Raw genomic sequence first — 23906 nt, forward strand, 5'->3', positions numbered from 1 at the left:
GGGAGGTTGGAATTAGTCAAGACGGACAAAATGGTAAAAAGTCAAAATATTGACTTTTGACTAAGAAAAGTCAAAGTTTGACTTTTGACTAGAAATATCTAATGACCATTTTACCCTTGGACTAAGTTAGTGGGAAAATCCAACATTTTGTTGGATAATCCCACTAACTCTTAGTGGGATATGTGGCTATATGAGATATAGACACCTAGCCCACTAAGTTCCACTAATTGTTAGTGGAACATTAGGTGTTGAGATTTGGCAAATGAATTGCATGCATTTTTGCATGTAATTAGGCTATAAATAGAGGTGTTTTCAAATGTTGAAACTTTTGCCTCTTTTATCATTTTCATCATCTCAACAAAAGAAAAAAGAAAGCTTCCAATCTCATTTTATCTCCATTACTTTCTACACCAAAATTGGGTCCCACAACCCGGTTCTTTGTCTAGAGGATAGCAGTTGAGTACTAGTGGTGGTCTCGGTTAGAATTGGTAAGAAGATATCAAACCTTTTGAAAGCTTCAAAGGTAATATTTCTTAAAACCCTAATTTGATTAGTTTATGGTTACATGTTAATTGTGGCAATTAGGGTAGAAATTCGATTCTTTTTCCGCTGTGCATGACTTAGTTCTATCATGTGGTATCAGAGCATGCTTCATTTTTACCCAATTGCATGTGGTGGGTTCATATTTATTAGATAAATTTTGGTTTGAACTAAAATGGATATATTATGATTTTGGCTCTAGATTAAGTGTTTTTGTTCTAATTATTGTAATTAGCCTTGTTAATGGCTTATTTTTATTGTTGCAAAGTGTTTGTAATTTTTTAAAAAAATAAAAAAAGTCATTAGAGTTGAAGTTAGGCTGTAATTGGTTCAACCGGGTGAGAGAATTGAAAAAAATGAAGAAAAGAAGGTCACAGACCGAAAACCCGCCTTGACCCGCTTCGCGACCCGCACGCGCCCGCGCGCCTCCTGCGTCCGCCGCGCCCGCGCGCCCTCCTGCGCCCTGCGCCCGACCCGTGTGCGCCTGGGCCGGTTCAAGCCAATAAATTTGGTTTTTGGGCCGGTTCAAGCGGTTTCGGTTGGTTTTTCAGCCGGTTCGAAGTTTTTGGGAGTGGTTCTGTACTACACCAAAGTAATTATGTAATAATTTAGTACTTAGCTTAATTTAGGAGCCAAAAATCAGTCCATTTTAGGGTGTTTTTTTTATTTATGCATGTGATGTATGATTAAATTACTTTAAATTTGTATGTGCATTTTGAATGTCATATAGATTTAAAATCCCACCATAGGTTAACATGTTCATGCATTAAAATGTATGATATAAAGGTTATATTGTATTGTATGCATGTTAATTGATTAATATGGAAATTAATTAATATGATTAATTAATTATTTAATTAATTAAGTTATTCTTGATTAAATATGATTTAATCAAATTAATTAATTATTGTTTGATTTAATTTAATTAAATATGATTTAATTAAAGTTAAATAAATTAAAATCCATATTAATTGATTGTTTTATAAGTTATATATTGATAAAATGATTGATTAAGTTAAAAGTTTTTATAAGTGTTATAAAATAAATTAGACTTTTAAAATCAATAACAAAGATTAAATGCATGCTCACTTAGGTTAAACATATCTTCCATTTTTCATAGAAATAGGTCGATATCTTGTAAAACTGGTTACAAAAGGCTCACCTGGTTCAATCTTGTCAACAAGTCAGATAAGATGACTAAGGTTGGAGGTTCTTAAGTTGACGGTTTACGGAACACCTCCTACCTGGAGATCGTAATCAGTTCTTGAGCCTAGTTAACCTAGTTTTATGAGCATTCGTGAGAGGTGTGAGGTAATAAAAATGGTTTATCACCTAGACATCATAGGTTAAAATCCTGTATAATGGTTATACTTGGATGTTTTATCTAGACTTAAGATTTGTTTAAGTTAGCCTAAATATAAATCTTGAAGCTTGGATTACCCTATTTTTTTCTTTAGAACACTTCAACTAGAGAAAAATAATGTATTTTAGCTCTAGTGTCCCTAAGAGTTCACACCGTGAGGTCCATGCAGGGCTTTGTGCCGTGCATAGGAGCGGCCTCCCTTCGGAGAGTGTTTGCATGGATCAAAATCAAGGTGAATAGGGGAAGTAGTTCATAGTAAGTGGGTGAGGGATTTGTGGCAGCACATCCCACGGTCTCTTCCATTAGGTCGCACCGTGAGATTTCTATAATATGCCTACTTGTCTGCCCTGGAGCGACGTTCCCTTCGGAGGGTTGTATTATAGGATTCGGAACACCGCGAACTCCAAATCTGGATAGGTTTTCTTAGATTAGTTTTCATAAATGATTCTAATCTATGAAATCTGAAAATGGTGGGTAACACTTACAAGAATTACTAAGTTGTTAGTATATTCTTGACTAAAGTAGCGATAACTAAGTGCTATAAAGAATAAGCAGTTATTCTAGAGATAGCATCTAGTCAAGATTGTCTTGGTTCAAAGGAGGAATAATCAACTACCCTTCGGAGAAGGTTGTTCTAAACCTTTGAAATATTGTTGCAAAATACAAATAATGAAAGGGTACATTATTAGTAATTGCTAAATTAGATTGGATATTTTTTATGATTATAGTTTTTTCCTAAAAAGAATATGTTTGTTTTTCAGCATGAATAGCTCAATAGTTCAACTTTTAGCTTCCGAAAAACTTAATGGCGATAATTATGCGGCTTGGAAATCAAATCTTAACACAATACTAGTGGTTGACGATTTAAGATTTGTCTTAACTGAGGAATGTCCTCAAAACCCTGCCTCTAATGCTAACCGAACTAGTCGGGATGCATATGATCGATGGATAAAAGCTAATGAAAAAGCCCGTGTCTACATTCTTGCCAGCATGTCTGATGTATTGGCAAAGAAACATGAATCCTTAGCCACGGCTAAAGAGATTATGGATTCATTAAGGGGAATGTTTGGGCAACCAGAATGGTCCTTAAGACACGAGGCAGTCAAATACATTTACACTAAGCGTATGAAGGAAGGGACCTCTGTTAGAGAACATGTTCTGGACATGATGATGCACTTCAACATCGCTGAAGTGAATGGTGGTCCCATCGAAGAGGTTAATCAAGTTAGTTTTATCTTAGAGTCTCTTCCGAAGAGCTTCATTCCATTCCAAACGAATGCGTCTTTGAACAAGATAGAATTTAACTTGACAACCCTTCTGAATGAACTCCAGCGATTCCAAAACCTTACTATGGGTAAAGGAAAACAAGTGGAAGCAAATGTTGCTACCACAAAAAGAAAATTTATAAGAGGATCGTCCTCTAAAACCAAAGCTGGACCCTCAAAACCTAATGCTCAAATAAAAAAGAAGGGAAAGGGAAAGACTCCCAAACAGAACAAGGGTAAGAAAGGTGCAGAAAAAGGTAAGTGTTACCATTGTGGCCAAAACGGGCACTGGTTAAGAAACTGCCCAAAATACCTTGCAGAAAAAAAGGCAGAGAAGGAAACACAAGGTAAATATGATTTACTAGTTGTAGAAACATGTTTAGTGGAATATGAAAATTGTACCTGGATACTAGATTCAGGAGCCACTAACCATATTTGCTTCTCATTTCAGGAAAATAGTTCTTGAAAAAGCTTTCAGAAGGCGAGATCACTCTCAAGGTTGGAACAGGAGAGATGGTCTCAGCTTCAGCAGTGGGAGATTTAAAGTTGTTTTTTAGAGATAGATATGTCATACTTAAGAATGTCTTATATGTACCTCAAATGAAAAGAAATTTAATATCTATCTCTTGTATTTTGGAACAAATGTATAGAATATCTTTTGAAATTAATGAAGCGTTCGTTTTCTATAAAGGTATTCTAGTTTGTTCTGCTATACTTGAAGACAACTTATATAAGTTAAGACCAACCAGAGCAAATTTTGTCTTAAATACTGAAATATTCAGAACAGCTGAAACTCAGAATAAAAGACAAAAAGTTTCTTCTAATGCCTATTTATGGCACTTAAGACTTGGTCACATAAATCTCAATAGGATTGGGAGATTAGTTAAAAGTGGGCTTCTAAGTCAGTTAGAAAATAATACTTTACCTCCTTGTGAATCTTGTCTTGAAGGAAAAATGACCAAGAGATCTTTTACTGGAAAAGGTCTAAGAGCCAAAGGACCCTTAGAGCTCGTACATTCGGACCTTTGTGGACCAATGAATGTCAAAGCTCGAGGTGGATATGAATATTTCATTAGCTTCATTGATGATTATTCAAGGTATGGTCATATTTACCTAATACATCATAAGTCTAATAGTCTTGAAAAGTTCAAAGAATATAAGGCTGAAGTAGAAAACGAATTAGGTAAAACAATAAAAATACTTCGATCAGATCGAGGTGGAGAGTATATGGACTTACGATTCCGAGACTATTTAATAGAAAATGGAATCCAGTCACAACTCTCTGCACCTAGTACACCTCAACAGAACGGTGTATCAGAAAGAAGAAACCGGACCTTGTTAGACATGGTTCGCTCTATGATGAGTTTTTCTCAGATGTCAGATTCTTTTTGGGGATATGCTTTAGAAACAGCTGCTTATATTTTGAATAATGTTCCCTCTAAAAGTGTTTCAGAAACACCTTATGAGCTATGGAAAGGGCGTAAAGGAAGTTTACGTCATTTTAGAATTTGGGGTTGTCCAGCACACGTGTTGGTACAAAATCCTAAGAAATTGGAACATCGTTCAAAATTATGCTTTTTCATAGGTTATCCAAAAGAATCAAGAGGTGGTTTGTTTTATGATCCTCAAGAAAAAAAATATTTGTGTCAACAAATGCCACATTCTTAGAGGAAGACCACATCAGGATCATCAACCTCGTAGTAAACTAGTATTAAAAGAAATTTCCAAAAGTGCTATAGATAAACCTAGTTCATCCACTAAGTAGTTGATAAGACTAGGAAATCTGGTCAATCACATCCTTCTCAACAGTTGAGAGAGCCTCGACGTAGTGGGAGGGTTGTTCATCAGCCTGATCGCTATTTGGGTTTAATTGAAACTCAAGTCGTCATACCTGACGATGGCATAGAGGATCCATTAACCTATAAACAGGCAATGAAAGATGTAGATCGTGACCAATGGATCAAAGCCATGGACCTCGAAATGGAGTCTATGTACTTTAATTCTGTCTGGACTCTAGTAGATCAACCAAATGACGTAAAACCTATTGGTTGTAAATGGATCTACAAGAGAAAACGAGACCATGCCGGTAAAGTACAGACTTTTAAGGCTCGACTTGTGGCAAAGGGTTATACCTAGAGAGAGGGAGTAGACTAGAGGAAACTTTCTCTCCGTTGCCATGTTAAAGTCAATTAGAATACTCTTATCCATCGCCACTTTTTATGATTATGAAATTTGGCAGATGGATGTCAAGACAGCTTTTTTGAACGGTAATCTTGAAGAGAGCATCTATATGTCTCAACCAGAGGGGTTTATAGAACAAGATCAAGAACAAAAGGTTTGTAAGCTTAAAAAATCCATTTATGGATTAAAACAAGCTTCTAGATCCTGGAATATAAGATTTGATACTGCGATCAAATCTTATGGCTTTGAACAAAATGTTGATGAGCCTTGTGTTTACAAAAGGTCGTCAATTCCATTATAGCATTTTTAGTCTTATATGTAGATGATATTCTACTTATTGGAAATGACGTAGGATATAAAATGCAGAATTCCAAAAAGTGTCTGCTGCCGTACAGATATGGAATTCATTTGTCAAAAGAACAATGTCCTAAGACACCTCAAGAAGTTGAGGATATGAGAAATATTCCCTATGCTTCCGCTGTTGGAAGTTTAATGTATGCAATGTTATGTACTAGACCTGACATTTGCTACTCAGTAGGATGGTCAGTAGGTATCAATCCAATCCTGGACGTGATCACTGGACAGCCGTTAAAAACATTCTAAAATATCTTCGAAGAACAAAAGACTACATGCTCATGTATGGTACAAAGGATCTGATCCTTACTGGATACACTGATTCAAATTTCCAAACTGATAAAGATGCTAGAAAGTCTACATCAGGATCAGTATTTACTCTAAATGGAGGAGCAGTAGTTTGGAGAAGCATAAAGCAAACTTGTATAGCTGATTCCACAATGGAAGCTGAATACGTAGCGGCTTGTGAAGCAGCAAAAGAAGCAGTATGGCTAAGAAAATTCTTGACAGATTTGGAAGTCGTTCCAAATATTCATCTACCAATCACTTTATCTTGTGACAACAGTGGTGCAGTTGCAAATTCAAGAGAACCTAGAAGCCATAAAAGAGGAAAGCATATTGAACGCAAGTACCATCTTATAAGGGAAATTATACATCGTGGTGACGTTGTAGTAACCCAGATTTCTTCTTAGCAAAACATTGCTGATCCTTTTACAAAAGCCCTCACGGCTAAAGTTTGAGGGTCACCTACACAGTTTAGGTCTACAATGTTTGTAAACTAGGACAAGTGGGAGACTTATTGGGCATGTGCCCTAGTTTTATATTCTCTCACACCACATCTCTCATACCACTGGGAATTTTAGTCCAAGTGGGAGTTTGTTGGAATTTTTTGTCCTAAAACTCGTAGTTTGTAAATCATATTCTGTTCAATAAAGTTGTTATTGAGAAATTAAATATTATAATCTTAAATCCAATAAATCAAGTTCCAAGGCTATTTTTTGAATAAACTTGAACTTTATGTGTAAACATAAACGTGGATCAAGTTCGAGTATATAGCCTAAATAGTTTATAGTATATGAAATAAAGGTTGGGCGCTTATTTAGAGAAACTATGGATGCAGCCCACTTTGTAGTACAAACGAGGTGATCCTAATCGTTCATGTAGAGACATGAAAGTGGGGGCATCCTATGTAAAATGTTTACATAAGACTGAACCATGAATTAGTCTTTTTTACGTTATAACATCGTTTACTGTTTAAAACTGACTATCTCAATTATTGATGACCTAGGTAACTTAGTCTTAATCCTGAGTTAACTATGAACTCTTGTTCACACGAGATTATCCTTAGATCTGCATAGGTGAGGGCAGCTCATCAGCGTTGGCCCAATAAGCCTCCCATTTCAGGGGTAAGATCGGGTGGATAGCTGGGAACATAGGGTACAAGATGGAATTCACTCCTACCCGCTTTAGGGTTAGTAGATAGGTTGCTCTCTTAAGCACTGAATCCAAGTCTTGAACAAGGGGCCCCACCCTCTCATTGGCCCGAGAGGGATTAAGTTTATAGGTTGAACCTTAAACCAATTGTTCAATAGTGGATTAGTGGGACTTAAGGAGCAAGATGTAATCTTGGGGGTAAAACGGTATTTTGACCCAGCCAAGGTTACGAGCAACTTGTGAAGGATTAACTTACTGATTATGGTTTTATCAAATGGACACAAATATATCTATAGTGAGGGGAGTGCAACTACGGGACTTTAGTGGAATGACCCGTTAGTTAACGAATGTTGATTAACTCGGTTTAAAAGAGTTTAGCTAGTTAATCTTGAATCGTTGGAGCCCATGATCTATAGGTCCATTAGGTTCCTCTACTAGCTCATATGGATTAAACTTAGAACAGTGTGATGAAATAAGTCGAATTGTTCGAATTGGGAGAAGAAAGGGAAACCGATATATACAATGATATAGTCGTCGGTCTTCTAATTAGAAATAGAGCTTTATGTTTTACATACTATAAGTATGAATGCGGATTCATATTAAGAAGCTCGGAATTGGTCAAAATAGTAAAAAGTCAAAATGTTCACTTTTAACTTTGAAAAGTCAAACTTTGACCAGCCTTATATTCAAATGTGATTTGAATTTTGGAAAAATGAATGCGGATTCATGCTCGGGACGTTGGAATTAGTCAAGACGGACAAAATGGTAAAAAGTCAAAATATTGACTTTTGACTAAGAAAAGTCAAAGTTTGACTTTTGACTAGAAATATCTAATGACCATTTTAGCCTTGGACTAAGTTAGTGGGAAAATCCAACATTTTGTTGGATAATCCCACTAACTCTTAGTGGGATATGTGGCTATATGAGATATAGACACCTAGCCCACTAAGTTCCACTAATTGTTAGTGCAACATTAGGTGTTGAGATTTGGCAAATGAATTGCATGCATTTTTGCATGTAATTAGGCTATAAATAGAGGTGTTTTCAAATGTTGAAAACTTTTGCCTCTTTTATCATTTTCATCATCTATACAAAAGAAAAAAGAAAGCTTCCAATCTCATTTTATCTCCATTACTTTCTACACCAAAATTGGTCCCACAACCCGGTTCTTTGTCTAGAGGATAGAAGTTGAGTACTAGTGGTGGTCTCGGTTAGAATTGGTAAGAAGATATCAAACCTTTTGAAAGCTTCAAAGGTAAATTTCTTAAAACCCTAATTTGATTAGTTTATGGTTACATGTTAATTGTGGCAATTAGGGTAGAAATTCAATTCTTTTTCCGCTATGCATGACTTAGTTCTATCAATCTCAACAAAAAAAAAAGAAACCTTCCAATACCATTTTATCTCCATTACTTTCTACACCAAAATTGGGTCCCACAACCCGAATCTTTGTCTAGAGGATAGCAGTTGAGTACTAGTGGTGGTCTCGGTTAGAATTGGTAAGAAGATATCAAACCTTTTGAAACTTCATAGGTAATATTTCTTAAAACCCTAATTTGATTAGTTTATGGTTACATGTTAATTGCGGCAATTAGGGTAGAAATTCGATTCTTTTTCCGCTGTGTATGACTTAGTTCTATCACGACCGGACTTAGAACGGGATCGGCGGCCTCGAAAGTTCACGTCTAGCTAATGGGTGGTCCGATTCTGAGTGGGCTCAAAGTTTCTTGCCCACAAAAGCCGAACGGTGATGCCCTACACTCGGTTTCTTGGTTCCGTCCCAAAACGCAGAAAGAAAGGCACGGTGGCCTAGAAAGGAACGACGAGACTTAGAACGGGGTCGGTGGCCTCGAAAGTTCACGTCTAGCTACTGGGTGGTCCAATTCCTAGTGGCTCGATGTTTTTTTTCCACAAAAGCCGAACGGTGATGCCCCAGACTCTTTCTTGGTTCCGTCCCAAAACGCCGAAAGAAAGGTACAGTGGCTAGAAAGGAACGACCGGACTTAGAACGGGGTCGGCGCCTCGAAAGTTCACGTCTAGCTACTGGATTGTTCGATTTTGAGTGGTCTCGAAGTTTCTTGCCCACAAAAGCCGAACGGTGATTCTCCAGACTCGGTTTCTTGGTTCCGTCCCAAAACGCCGAAAGAAAGGCACAGTGGCCTAGAAAGGAGCGTCCGGACTTTGAACGGGGATGGCATCCTCGAAAGTTCACGTCTAGCTACTGGGTGGTCCGATTCTCAGTGGTCTCGAAGTTTCTTGCCCACAAAAGTCGAACGGTGATGCCCCAGACTCAGTTTCTTGGTCCCGTCCCAAAACGCCGAAAGAAAGGCATAGTGGCCTAGAAGGGAACGACGGGACTTAGAACGGGGTTGGCGGCCTGGAAAGTTCACGTCTAGCTACTGGGTGGTCCGATTCTGAATGGTCTCGAAGTTTCTTGCCCACAAAAGCCGAACGGTGATGCCCCAGACTTGGTTTCTTGGTTCCGTCCCAAAACACCAAAAGAAACGCACAGTGGCCTAGAAAGGAACGACGGGACTTAGAACGGGTCGGCGCCCTCGAAAGTTCACGCCTAGCTATTGGTGGTCCGATTCTGAGTTGTCTCGAAGTTTCTTGCCCACAAAAGCCGAACGGTGATGCCCCAGACTCGGTTTCATGGTTCCGTCCAAAACGCCGAAAGAAAGGCACAATGGCCTAGAAAGAACGACCGGACTTAGAACGGGGTCGGCGGCCTCGAAAGTTCATGTCTAGCTACTTGGTGGTCTGATTTTGAGTGTCTCGAAGTTTCTTGGCAACAAAAGCCGAACGGTGATACCCCAGACTCGGTTTCTTGGTTCCGTCCCAAAAGGCCGAAAGAAACGCACAGTGGCTTAGAAAGGAACGACGAGACTTAGAACGGGGTCGGCGGCCTCGAAAGTTCATGTCTAGCTACTGGGTGGTCCGATTCTGTGTGGTCTCGAAGTTTCTGGCCCACAAAAGCCAAACGGTGATGCCTAAGACTCGGTTTCTTGCTTTCGTCCCAAAACGCCGAAAAAAAGGCAAAGTGGCCTAGAAAGGAACGACCGGACTTAGAACGGGGTCGGCGGCCTCGAAAGTTCACGGTTAGCAACTGGGTGGTCCGATTCTGAGTGGTCTCGAAGTTTCTTGCCCACAAAAGCCGAACACGGTGATGCCCCAGACTCGGTTTCTTGGTTCAGTCCCAAAACGCCGAAAGAAAGGCACAGTGGCCTTAGAAAGGAACGACCGAACTTATAACGGGGTCGGCGCCTCGAAAATTCACGTCTAGGTACTGGATGGTTCGATTCTGAGTGGTCTCTAAGTTTCTTGCCCACTAAAGCCGAACGGTGATTCTCCAGACTCGGTTTCTTGGTTCCGTCCCAAAACGCCTAAAGAAAGGCACAGTGGCCTAGAAAGGAACGACCGGACTTAAAACGGGGTCGGAGGCCTCGAAAGTTCACGTCTGGCTACTGGGTGGTCAGATTCTGTGCGGTCTCGAAGTTTCTTGCCCACAAAAGCCGAACGGTGATGCCCCAGACTCGGTTTCTTGGTTCCGTCCCAAAACGCCGAAAGAAAGGAACGACCGGACTTAGAACGGGGTCGGAGGCCTCGAAAGTTCACGTCTGGCTACTGGGTGGTCCGATTCTGAGTGGTCTCGAAGTTTCTTGCCCACAAAAGCGGAACGGTGATGCCCTAGACACGGTTTCTTGGTTACGTCCCAAAACGTCGAAAGAAAGGCACAATGGCCTAGGAAGGAACGACCGGACTTAGAACGGGGTCGGAGGCCTCGAAAGTTCAAGTCTAGCTACTGGGTGGTCCGATTCTGAGTGGTCTCGAAGTTTCTTGCCCACAAAAGACGAACGGTGATGCCCCACACTCGGTTTCTTGGTTCTATCCCAAAACGCAGAAAGAAAGGCACGGTGGCCTAGAAAGGAACGACGAGACTTAGAACGGGGTCGGTGGCCTCGAAAGTTCACGTCTAGCTACTGGGTGGTCCAATTCCGAGTGGTCTCGATGTTTTTTTCCCACAAAAGCTGAACGGTGATGCCCCAGACTCTGTTTCTTGGTTCCGTCCCAAAACGCCGAAAGAAAGGTACAGTGGCCTAGAAAGGAACGACCGGACTTAGAACGGAGTCGGCGGCCTCGAAAGTTCACGTCTAGCTACTGGATTGTTCGATTTTGAGTGGTCTCGAAGTTTCTTGCCCACAAAAGCCGAACGGTGATTCTCCAGACTCGGTTTCTTGGTTCCGTCCCAAAACGCCGAATGAAAGGCACAGTGGCCTAGAAAGGAGCGTCCGGACTTTGAACGGGGTCGGCGGCCTCGAAAGTTCACGTCTAGCTACTGGGTGGTCCGATTCTGAGTGGTCTCGAAGTTTCTTGCCCACAAAAGTCGAACGGTGATGCCCCAGACTCAGTTTCTTAGTCCCGTCCCAAAACGCCGAAAGAAAGGCATAGTGGCCTAGAAAGGAACGACGGACTTAGAACGGGGTCGGCGGCCTGGAAATTTCACGTCTAGCTACTGGGTGGTCCGATTCTTTATGGTCTCGAAGTTTCTTGCCCACAAAAGCCGAACGGTGATGCCCCAGACTTGGTTTCTTGGTTCCGTCCCAAAACGCCAAAAGAAACGCACAGTGGCCTTGAAAGGAACGACGGGACTTAGAACGGGGTCGGCGCCCTCGAAAGTTCACGCCTAGCTATTGGGTGGTCCGATTCTGAGTTGTCTCGAAGTTTCTTACCCACAAAAGCCGAACGGTGATGCCCCAGACTCGGTTTCATGGTTCCGTCCCAAAACGCCGAAAGAAAGGCACAATGGCCTAGAAAGGAACGACCGGACTTAGAACGGGGTCGGCGGCCTCGAAAGTTCATGTCTAGGTACTTGGTGGTCTGATTTTGAGTGGTCTCGAAGTTTCTTGGCAACAAAAGCCGAACGGTGATACCCCAGACTCGGTTTCTTGGTTCCGTCCCAAAAGGCCGAAAGAAACGCACAATGGCTTAGAAAGGAACGACGGGACTTAGAACGGGGTCGGCGGCCTCGAAAGTTCATATCTAGCTACTGGGTGGTCCGATTCTGTGTGGTCTCGAAGTTTCTGGCCCACAAAAGGCAAACGGTGATGCCTAAGACTCGGTTTCTTGGTTCCGTCCCAAAACGCCGAAAGAAAGGCACAGTGGCCTAGAAAGGAACGACCTGATTTAGAACGGGGTCGGCGGCCTCGAAAGTTCACGTTTAGCAACTGGGTGGTCCGATTCTGAGTGGTCTCGAAGTTTCTTGCCCACAAAAGCCGAACGGTGATGCCCAGACTCGGTTTCTTGGTTCAGTCCCAAAACGCCGAAAGAAAGGCACAGTGGCCTAGAAAGGAACGACCGAACTTATAACGGGGTCGGCGGCCTCGAAAGTTCACGTCTAGCTACTGAATGGTCGATTCTGAGTGGTCTCTAAGTTTCTTGCCCACTAAAGCCGAACGGTGATTCTCCAGACTCGTTTCTTGGTTCCGTCCCAAAACGCCTAAAGAAAGGCACAATGGCCTAGAAAGGAACGACCGGACTTAGAACGGGGTCGGCGGCCTCGAAAGTTCACGTTAGCAACTGGGTGGTCCGATTCTGAGTGGTCTCGAAGTTTCTTGCCCACAAAAGCCGAACGGTGATGCCCCAGACTCGGTTTCTTGGTTCAGTCCCAAAACGCCGAAAGAAAGGCACAGTGGCCTAGAAAGGAACGACCGAACTTATAACGGGGTCGGCGGCCTCAAAAGTTCACGTCTAGCTACTGGATGGTTCGATTCTGAGTGGTCTCTAAGTTTCTTGCCCACTAAAGCCGAACGGTGATTCTCCAAACTCGGTTTCTTGTTCTGTCCCAAAACGCCTAACACAGTGGCCTAGAAAGGAACGTTCGGACTTTGAACGGGGTCGGCGGCCTCGAAAGTTCACGTCTAGCTACTGGGTGGTCCGATTCTGAGTGGTCTCGAAATTTCTTGCCCACAAAAGTCGAACGGTGATGCCCCAGACTCGGTTTCTTGGTCCCGTCCCAAAACGTCGAAATAAAGGCATAGTGGCCTAGAAAGGAACGACGGACTTAGAACGGGGTCGGCGGCCTCGAAAGTTCACGTCTAGCTACTGGTTGGTCCGATTCTTAGTGGTCTCGAAGTTTCTTGCCCATAAAATTCGAACGGTGATGCCCAGACTCGGTTTCTTGGTTCCATCCCAAAATCCTAAAGAAAGGCACAGTGGCCTAGAAAGGAACGACGGGACTTAGAATGAGGCCGGCGGCCTCGAAAGTTCACGTCTAGCTACTGGGTGGTCCGATTCTGAGTGGTCACGAAGTTTCTTACCCCAAAATCTGAACGGTGAGCCCCAGACTCGGTTTCTTGGTTCCGTCCCAAAACGCCGAAAGAAAGGCAAGTGGCCTAGAAAGGAACGACAAGACTTAGAACGGGGTCGGCGGCCTCGAAACTTCACGTCTAGCTACTGGGTGGTCCGATTCTGAGTGGTCTCGAAGTTTCTTGCCCACAAAAGCCGAACGGTGATGCCCTAGACTCGGTTTCTTGTTCCGTCCCAAAACGCCGAAAGAAAGGCATAGTGGCCTAGAAAGGAACGACCTGTTGGAATTTTTTTGTCCTAAAACTCGTAGTTTGTAAATATTATTATTGAATAAACTTGAACTTTATGTGTAAACATAAACGTGGATCAAGTTCGAGTATATAGCCTAAATAGTCTATAGTATATGAAATAAAGGTTGGGCGCCTTATTTAGAGAAACTATGGATGCGGCCCACTTTGTAGTACAAATGAAGTGCTCCTAATCGTTCATGTAGAGACATGAAAGTGGGCATCCTATGTAAAATGTTTACATAAGAGACTGAACCATGAATTAGTCTTTTTTACGTTATAACACCGTTTACTGTTTAAAACTGACTATCTCAATATATGATGACCTAGGTAACTTAGTCTTAATCCCTGAGTTAACTATGAACTCCTGTTCACACGAGATTATCCTTAGATCTGCATAGGTGAGGGCAGCTCATCAGCGTTGGCCCAATAAGCCTCCCATTTCAGGGGTAAGATCAGGTGGATAGCTGGGAACATAGGGTACAAGATGGAATTCACTCCTATCCGCTTTAGGGTTAGTAGATAGGTTGCTCTCTTAAGCACTGAATCCAAGTCTTGAACAAGGGCCCCACCCTCTCATTGGCCGAGAGGGATTAAGTTTATAGGTTGAACCTTAAACCAATTGTTCAATAGTGGATTAGTGGGACTTAAGGAGCAAGATGTAATCTTGGGGGTAAAACGGTATTTTGACCAGCCAAGGTTACGAGCAACTTGTGAAGGATTAACTTACTGATTATGGTTTTATCAAATGGACACAAATATATCTATAGTGAGGGAGTGCAACTACGGGACTTTAGTGGAATGACCCGTTAGTTAACGAATGTTGATTAACTCGGTTTAAAAGAGTTTAGCTAGTTAATCTTGAATCGTTGGAGCCCATGATCTATAGGTCCATTAGGTTCCTCTGCTAGCTCATATGGATTAAACTTAGAACAGTGTGATGAAATAAGTCGAATTGTTCGAATTGGGAGAAGAAAGGGAAACCGACAAATATAGTGATATAGTCGTCGGTCTTCTAATTAGAAATAGAGCTTTATGTCTTACATACTATAAGTATGAATGCGGATTCATACTAAGAAGCTCGGAATTGATGGAATTGGTCAAAAAATAGTAAAAAGTCAAAATGTTGATTTTTGAATTTGAAAAGTCAAACTTTGACCAGCCTTATATTCAAATGTGATTTGAATTTTGGAAAAATGAATGCGGATTCATGCTCGGGAGGTTGGAATTAGTCAAGACGGACAAAATGGTAAAAAGTCAAAATATTGACTTTTGACTAAGAAAAGTCAAAGTTTGACTTTTGACTAGAAATATCTAATGACCATTTTACTAAGTTAGTGGGAAAATCCAACATTTTGTTGGATAATCCCACTAACTCTTAGTGGGATATAAGGCTATATGAGATATAGACACCTAGCCCACTAAGTTCCACTAATAGTTAGTGGAACATTAGGTGTTGAGATTTGGCAAATGAATTGCATGCATTTTTGCATGTAATTAGGTTATAAATAGAGGTGTTTTCAAATGTAGAAGGACTTTTGCCTCTTTTATCATTTTCATCATCTCACTCAAAGAAAAAAAAAGAAACCTTCTAACCCCCTTTTATCTCCATTACTTTCTACACCAAAATTGAGTCTCACAACCTAGTTCTTTATTTAGAGGATAGCAGTTGAGTACTAGTGGTGGTCTCGGTTTGAATTGGTAAGAAGATATCAAACCTTTTGAAAGCTTCAAAGGTAATATTTCTTAAAACCCTAATTTGATTAGTTTATGGTTACATGTAAATTGTGGCAATTAGGGTAGAAATTCGATTCTTTTTCCGCTGTGCATGACTTAGTTATATCATGTGGTATCAGAGCATGCTTCATTTTTACCCAATTGCATTTGGTGGGTTCATATTTATTAGATAAATTTTGGTTTGAACTAAAATGGATATATTATGATTTTGGCTCTAGATTAAGTGTTTTTGTTCTAATTATTGTAATTAGCCTTGTTAATGGCTTATTTTTATTGTTGCAAAGTGTTTGTAATTTTTTTTTAAAATAAAAAAGGTCATTAGAGTTGAAGTTCGGCTGTAACTGGTTCAACCGGGTGAGAGAATTGAAAAAAAATGAAGAAAAGAAGGTCACAGACCCGAAAACCCGCCTTGACCCGCTTCGCGACCCGCACGCGCCCGCGCGCCCTGCTGCGTCCGTACGCGCCCGCACGCCTGCCTTCGCCCGCGCCCGACCCGTGTGCGCCTGGGCCGGTTCAAGCCAATAAATTTGGTTTTTGGGCCGGTTCAAGCGGTTCCGATTGGTTTTTCAGCCGGTTGGAAGTCGGTTGGTTTTTCAGCCGGTTCGAAGTTTTTGGGAGTGGTTCTGTACTACACCAAAGTAATTATGTAATAATTTAGTACTTAGCTTAATTTAGGAGCCAAAAATCAGTCCATTTTAGGGTGTTTTTTTTTATTTATGCATGTGATGTATGATTAAATTACTTTAAATTTGTATGTGCATTTTGAATGTCATATAGATTTAAAATCCCACCATAGGTTAACATGTTCATGCATTAAAATGTATGATATAAAGGTTATATTGTATTGTATGCATGTTAATTGATTAATATGGAAATTAATTAATATGATTAATTAATTATTTAATTAATTAAGTTATTCTTGATTAAATATGATTTAATCAAATTAATTAATTATTGTTTGATTTAATTTAATTAAATATGATTTAATTAAAGTTAAATAAATTAAAATCCATATTAATGGATTGTTTTTATAAATTTATATATTGATAAAATGATTGATTAAGTCTAAAAATTTTTATAAGTGTTATAAAATAAATTAGACTTTTAAAATCAATAACAAAGATTAAATGCATGCTCACTTAGGTTAAACATATCTTCCATTTTTCATAGAAATAGGTCGATATCTTGTAAAACTGGTTACAAAAGGCTCACCTGGTTCAATCTTGTGAACAAGTCAGATAAGATGACTAAGGTTGGAGGTTCTTAAGTTGACGGTTTACGGAACATCTCCTACCTGGAAATCGTAATCAGTTCTTGAGCCTAGTTAATCTAGTTCTATGAGCATTCATGAGAGGTGTGAGGTAATAAAAATGGTTTATCACCTAGACATCATAGGTTAAAATCCTGTATAATGGTTATACTTGGATGTTTTATCTACACTTAAGAACGGGGTCGGAGGCCTCGAAAGTTCACATCTAGCTACTGGGTGGTCCGATTCTGAGTGGTCTCAAAGTTTCTTGTCCACAAAAGCCGAACGGTGATGCCCGAGACTCGGTTTCTTGGTTCCGTCCCAAAACGCCGAAAGAAAGGCACAGTGGCCTAGAAAGGAACGACGAGACTTAGAACGGGATCGGTGGCCTCGAAAGTTCACGTCTGGCTACTGGGTGGTCCAATTCTGAGTGGTCTCGAAGTTTCTTGCCCACAAATGTCGAACGGTGATGCCCCAGACTCGGTTTCTTGGTTCCGTCCCAAAACGCCGAAAGAAAGGAATAATGGCCTAGAAAGGAACGACCGGACTTAGAACGGGGTCAGAGGCCTCGAAAGTTCAGGTCTGGCTACTGGGTGGTCCGATTGTGAGCGGTCTCGAAGTTTCTTGCCCACAAAAGCCGAACGGTGATGCCCGAGACTCAGTTTCTTGGTTCCATCCCAAAACGCCGAAAGAAAGGCACAATGGCCTAGGAAGGAACGACCGGACTTAGAACGGGGTTGGAGGCCTCGAAAGTTCACGTCTAGCTACTGGGTGGTCTGATTCTGAGTGGTCTCAAAGTTTCTTGCCCACAAAAGCCGAACGGTGATGCCCAGACTCGGTTTCTTGGTTCCGTCCCAAAACGCCGAAGGAAAGGCACAATGGCCTAGAAAGGAACGACCGGACTTAAAACGGAGTCGGAGGCCTCGAAAGTTCACGTCTAGCTACTGGGTGGTCCGATTCTGAGCGGTCTCAAAGTTTCTTGCCCACAAAAGCCGAACGGTGATGCCCTAGACTCGGTTTCTTGTTTAGTCCCAAAACGCCGAAAGAAAAGCATAATGGCCTAGAAAGAACGGCCGGAGTTAGAACGGGGACGGAGGCCACGAAAGTTGAAGTCTAGCTACTAGGTAGTCCGATTCTGAGCGTTCTCGAAGTTTCTTGCCCACAAAAGCCGAACGGTGATGCCTAGACTCGAATTCTTGGTTTCGTCCCAAAACGCCGAATGAAAGGCACAGTGGCCTAGAATGGAACGGCCAGACTTAGAACGGGGTCGGAGGCCTCAAATGCTAACGTCTAGCTACTGGTGGTCCGATTCTGAGTGGTCTCCAAGTTTCTTGCCCACAAAAGCCGAACGTGATGCCCTAGACTCGGTTTCTTGGTTCCATCCCAAAACGCCGAAAGAAAGGCACAATGGCTTAGAAAGGAACGGCCAGACTTAGAACGGGATTGGAGGCCTCGAAAGTTCACGTCTAGCTACTGGGTGGTTCGATTCTGAGTGGTCTCGAAGTTTCTTACCCACAGAAGCCGAACGGTGATGCCCTAGACTCGAATTATTGGTTTCGTGCTAAAACGCCGAAAGAAAGGCATAGTGGCCTTAGAACGGAACAGTCGGACATAGAACGGGGTCGAAGGCCTCAAAAGTTAACGTCTAGCTACTGGGTGGTCCGATTCTGAGCGGTCTCCAAGTTTCTTGCCCAAAAAAGCCGAACGGTGATGCCCAGACTCGGTTTCTTGGTTTCGTCCCAAAACACCGAAAGAAAGGCAGAGTGGCTTAGAAAGGAACGGCCCGACTTAGAACGGGGTCGGAGGCCTCGAAAGTTCACGTCTAGCTACTGGGTGGTTCGATTTTGAGCGGTCTCAAAGTTTCTTGCCCACAAAAGCCAAACGGTGATGCCGTAGACTCGGTTTCTTGGTTCCGTCCCATAACGCCGAAAGAAAGGCAGAGTGGCTTAGAAAGGAACGACCAGACTTAGAACGGGGTCGGAGGCCTCGAAAGTTCACGTCTAGCTACTGGGTGGTCCGATTCTGAGCGGTCTCAAAGTTTCTTGCCCACAAAAGACAAACGGTGATGCCCTAGACTCGGTTTCTTGGTTCCGTCCCAAAACGCCGAAAGAAAGGCATAGTGGCCTAGAAAGGAACGGCCGGACTGAGAACGGGGTCGGAGGCCTCGAAAGTTGACGTCTAGCTACTGGGTGGTCCGATTCTGAGCGGTCTCGAAGTTTCTTGCCCACAAAGCCGAACGGTGATGCCCCAGACTCGGCGTTTCTTGGTTCAGTCCCAAAACGCCGAAAGAAAGGCACAGTGGCCTAGAAAGGAACGACCGAACTTATAACGGGGTCGGCGGGCCTCGAAAGTTCACGTCTAGCTACTGAATGGTTCGATTCTGAGTGGTCTCTAAGTTTCTTGACCCACTAAAGCGAACGGTGATTCTCCAGACTCGGTTTCTTGGTTCCGTCCCAAAACGCCTAAAGAAAGGCACAATGGCCTAGAAAGGAACGACCGGACTTAGAACGGGGTCGGCGGCCTCGAAAGTTCACGTTTAGCAACTGGTGGTCCGATTCTGAGTGGTCTCGAAGTTTCTTGCCACAAAGCCGAACGGTGATGCCCCAGACTCGGTTTCTTGGTTCAGTCCCAAAACGCCGAAAGAAAGGCACAGTGGCCTAGAAAGGAACGACCGAACTTATAACGGGGTCGGCGGCCTCAAAAGTTCACGTCTAGCTACTGGATGGTTCGATTCTGTGTGGTCTCTAAGTTTCTTGCCCACTAAGCCGAACGGTGATTCTCCAGACTCGGTTTCTTGGTTCTGTCCAAACGCCTAACACAGTGGCCTAGAAAGGAACGTTCGGACTTTGAACGGGGTCGGCGGCCTCGAAAGTTCACGTCTAGCTACTGGGTGGTCCGATTCTGAGTGGTCTCGAAATTTCTTGCCCACAAAAGTCGAACGGTGATGCCCCAGACTCGGTTTCTTGGTCCCGTCCCAAACGTCGAAATAAAGGCATAGTGGCCTAGAAGGAACGACGCGGACTTAGAACCGGGGTCGGCGCCTCGAAAGTTCACGTCTAGCTACTGGTTGTCCGATTCTTAGTGGTCTCGAAGTTTCTTGCCCATAAAATTCGAACGGTGATGCCCAGACTCGGTTTCTTGGTTCCATCCCAAAATCTAAAGAAAGGCACAGTGGCCTAGAAAGGACGACGACGGACTTAGAATGAGGCCGCGCGGCCTCGAAAGTTCACGTCTAGCTACTGGGTGGTCCGATTCTGAGTGGTCACGAAGTTTCTTACCCCCAAATCTGAACGGTGATGCCCCAGACTCGGTTTCTTGGTTCCGTCCCAAAACGCCGAAAGAAAGGCACAGTGGCCTAGAAAGGAACGACAAGACTTAGAACGGGGTCGGCGGCCTCGAAACTTCACGTCTAGCTACTGGGTGGTCCGATTCTGAGTGGTCTCGAAGTTTCTTGCCCACAAAAGCCGAACGGTGATGCCCTAGACTCGGTTTCTTGGTTCCGTCCCAAAACGCCGAAAGAAAGGCATAGTGGCCTAGAAGGAACGACCTGTTGGAATTTTTTGTCCTAAAACTCGTAGTTTGTAAATATTATTATTGAATAAACTTGAACTTTATGTGTAAACATAAACGTGGATCAAGTTCGAGTATATAGCCTAAATAGTCTATAGTATATATGAAATAAAGGTTGGGCGCCTTATTTAGAGAAACTATGGATGCGGCCCACTTTGTAGTACAAACGAAGTGATCCTAATCGTTCATGTAGAGACATGAAAGTGGGGGCATCCTATGTAAAATGTTTACATAAGACTGAACCATGAATTAGTCTTTTTACGTTATAACACCGTTTACTGTTTAAAACTGACTATCTCAATTATTGATGACCTAGGTAACTTAGTCTTAATCCTGAGTTAACTATGAACTCCTGTTCACACGAGATTATCCTTAGATCTGCATAGGTGAGGGCAGCTCATCAGCGTTGGCCCAATAAGCCTCCCATTTCAGGGGTAAGATCGGTGGATAGCTGGGAACATAGGGTACAAGATGGAATTCACTCCTACCGCTTTAGGGTTAGTAGATAGGTTGCTCTCTTAAGCACTGAATCCAAGTCTTGAACAAGGGGCCCCACCCTCTCATTGGCCCGAGAGGGATTAAGTTTATAGGTTGAACCTTAAACCAATTGTTCAATAGTGGATTAGTGGGACTTAAGGAGCAAGATGTAATCTTGGGGGTAAAACGGTATTTTGACCCAGCCAAGGTTACGAGCAACTGTGAAGGATTAACTTACTGATTATGGTTTTATCAAATGGACACAAATATATCTATAGTGAGGGGAGTGCAACTACGGGACTTTAGTGGAATGACCCGTTAGTTAACGAATGTTGATTAACTCGGTTTAAAAGAGTTTAGCTAGTTAATCTTGAATCGTTGGAGCCCATGATCTATAGGTCCATTAGGTTCCTCTGCTAGCTCATATGGATTAAACTTAGAACAGTGTGATGAAATAAGTCGAATTGTTCGAATTGGGAGAAGAAAGGGAAACCGACAAATATAGTGATATAGTCGTCGGTCTTCTAATTAGAAATAGAGCTTTATGTTTACATACTATAAGTATGAATGCGGATTCATACTAAGAAGCTCGGAATTGATGGAATTGGTCAAAAATAGTAAAAAGTCAAAATGTTGACTTTTTGACTTTGAAAAGTCAAACTTTGACCGCCTTATATTCAAATGTGATTTGAATTTTGGAAAAATGAATGCGGATTCATGCTCGGGAGGTTGGAATTAGTCAAGACGGACAAAATGGTAAAAAGTCAAAATATTGACTTTTGACTAAGAAAAGTCAAAGTTTGACTTTTGACTAGAAATATCTAATGACCATTTTACTAAGTTAGTGGGAAAATCCAACATTTTGTTGGATAATCCCACTAACTCTTAGTGGGATATGTGGCTATATGAGATATAGACACCTAGCCCACTAAGTTCCACTAATTGTTAGTGGAACATTAGGTGTTGAGATTTGGCAAATGAATTGCATGCATTTTTGCATGTAATTAGGTTATAAATAGAGGTGTTTTCAAATGTTGAAGGACTTTTGCCTCTTTTATCATTTTCATCATCTCACAAAAGAAAAAAAAGAAACTTCTAACCATTTTATCTCCATTACTTTCTACACCAAAATTGGTCTCACAACCCGTTCTTTGTTAGAGGATAGCAGTTGAGTACTAGTGGTGGTCTCGGTTTGAATTGGTAAGAAGATATCAAACCTTTTGAAAGCTTCAAAGGTAATATTTCTTAAAACCCTAATTTGATTAGTTTATGGTTACATGTTAATTGTGGCAATTAGGGTAGAAATTCGATTCTTTTTCCGCTGTGCATGACTTAGTTATATCATGTGGTATCAGAGCATGCTTCATTTTTACCCAATTGCATGTGGTGGGTTCATATTTATTAGATAAATTTTGGTTTGAACTAAAATGGATATATTATGATTTTGGCTCTAGATTAAGTGTTTTTGTTCTAATTATTGTAATTAGCCTTGTTAATGGCTTATTTTTATTGTTGCAAAGTGTTTGTAATTTTTTTTAAAATAAAAAAGTCATTAGAGTTGAAGTTCGGCTGTAACTGGTTCAACCGGGTGAGAGAATTGAAAAAAAATGAAGAAAAGAAGGTCACAGACCCGAAAACCCGCCTTGACCCGCTTCGCGACCCGCACGCGCCCGCGCGCGCCTGCTGCGTCCGTACGCGCCCGCACGCCTGCCTTCGCCCGCGCCCGACCCGTGTGCGCCTGGGCCGGTTCAAGCCAATAAATTTGGTTTTTGGCCGGTTCAAGCGGTTCGATTGGTTTTTCAGCCGTTGGAAGTCGGTTGGTTTTTCAGCCGGTTCGAAGTTTTTGGGAGTGGTTCTGTACTACACCAAAGTAATTATGTAATAATTTAGTACTTAGCTTAATTTAGGAGCCAAAAATCAGTCCATTTTAGGGTGTTTTTTTTTATTTATGCATGTGATGTATGATTAAATTACTTTAAATTTGTATGTGCATTTTGAATGTCATATAGATTTAAAATCCCACCATAGGTTAACATGTTCATGCATTAAAATGTATGATATAAAGGTTATATTGTATTGTATGCATGTTAATTGATTAATATGGAAATTAATTAATATGATTAATTAATTATTTAATTAATTAAGTTATTCTTGATTAAATATGATTTAATCAAATTAATTAATTATTGTTTGATTTAATTTAATTAAATATGATTTAATTAAAGTTAAATAAATTAAAATCCATATTAATGGATTGTTTTTTAAATTTATATATTGATAAAATGATTGATTAAGTCTAAAAATTTTTATAAGTGTTATAAAATAAATTAGACTTTTAAAATCAATAACAAAGATTAAATGCATGCTCACTTAGGTTAAACATATCTTCCATTTTTCATAGAAATAGGTCGATATCTTGTAAAACTGGTTACAAAAGGCTCACCTGGTTCAATCTTGTGAACAAGTCAGATAAGATGACTAAGGTTGGAGGTTCTTAAGTTGACGGTTTACGGAACATCTCCTACCTGGAAATCGTAATCAGTTCTTGAGCCTAGTTAATCTAGTTCTATGAGCATTCATGAGAGGTGTGAGGTAATAAAAATGGTTTATCACCTAGACATCATAGGTTAAAATCCTGTATAATGGTTATACTTGGATGTTTTATCTACACTTAAGAACGGGGTCGGAGGCCTCGAAGTTCACATCTAGCTACTGGGTGGTCCGATTCTGAGTGGTCTCAAAGTTTCTTGTCCACAAAAGCCGAACGGTGATGCCCGAGACTCGGTTTCTTGGTTCCGTCCCAAAACGCCGAAAGAAAGGCACAGTGGCCTAGAAAGGAACGACGAGACTTAGAACGGATCGGTGGCCTCGAAAGTTCACGTCTGGCTACTGGGTGGTCCAATTCTGAGTGGTCTCGAAGTTTCTTGCCCACAAATGTCGAACGGTGATGCCCCAGACTCGGTTTCTTGGTTCCGTCCCAAAACGCCGAAAGAAAGGAATAATGGCCTAGAAAGGAACGACCGGACTTAGAACGGGGTCGGAGGCCTCGAAAGTTCAGGTCTGGCTACTGGGTGGTCCGATTGTGAGCGGTCTCGAAGTTTCTTGCCCACAAAAGCCGAACGGTGATGCCCGAGACTCAGTTT

The 23906-nt window shown here is 41.7% G+C and overlaps 1 long non-coding RNA gene across 1 annotated transcript; it reads left to right on the forward strand.

Annotated features, from left to right (window-relative positions):
• Nucleotides 1-1053: 1053 nt before the first annotated feature.
• On the forward strand, nt 1054-16175 carry LOC116405886. Its single transcript, XR_004218964.1, has 3 exons — nt 1054-1072; nt 2486-2488; nt 16049-16175. It is a non-coding gene; the product is annotated as an uncharacterized LOC116405886 (long non-coding RNA).
• The last annotated feature ends 7731 nt before the right edge of the window (nt 16176-23906 follow it).

The sequence above is a fragment of the Cucumis sativus genome, unplaced genomic scaffold (genome assembly GCF_000004075.3).
Source record: "Cucumis sativus cultivar 9930 unplaced genomic scaffold, Cucumber_9930_V3 scaffold40, whole genome shotgun sequence".
NCBI lineage: Eukaryota > Viridiplantae > Streptophyta > Magnoliopsida > Cucurbitales > Cucurbitaceae > Cucumis > Cucumis sativus.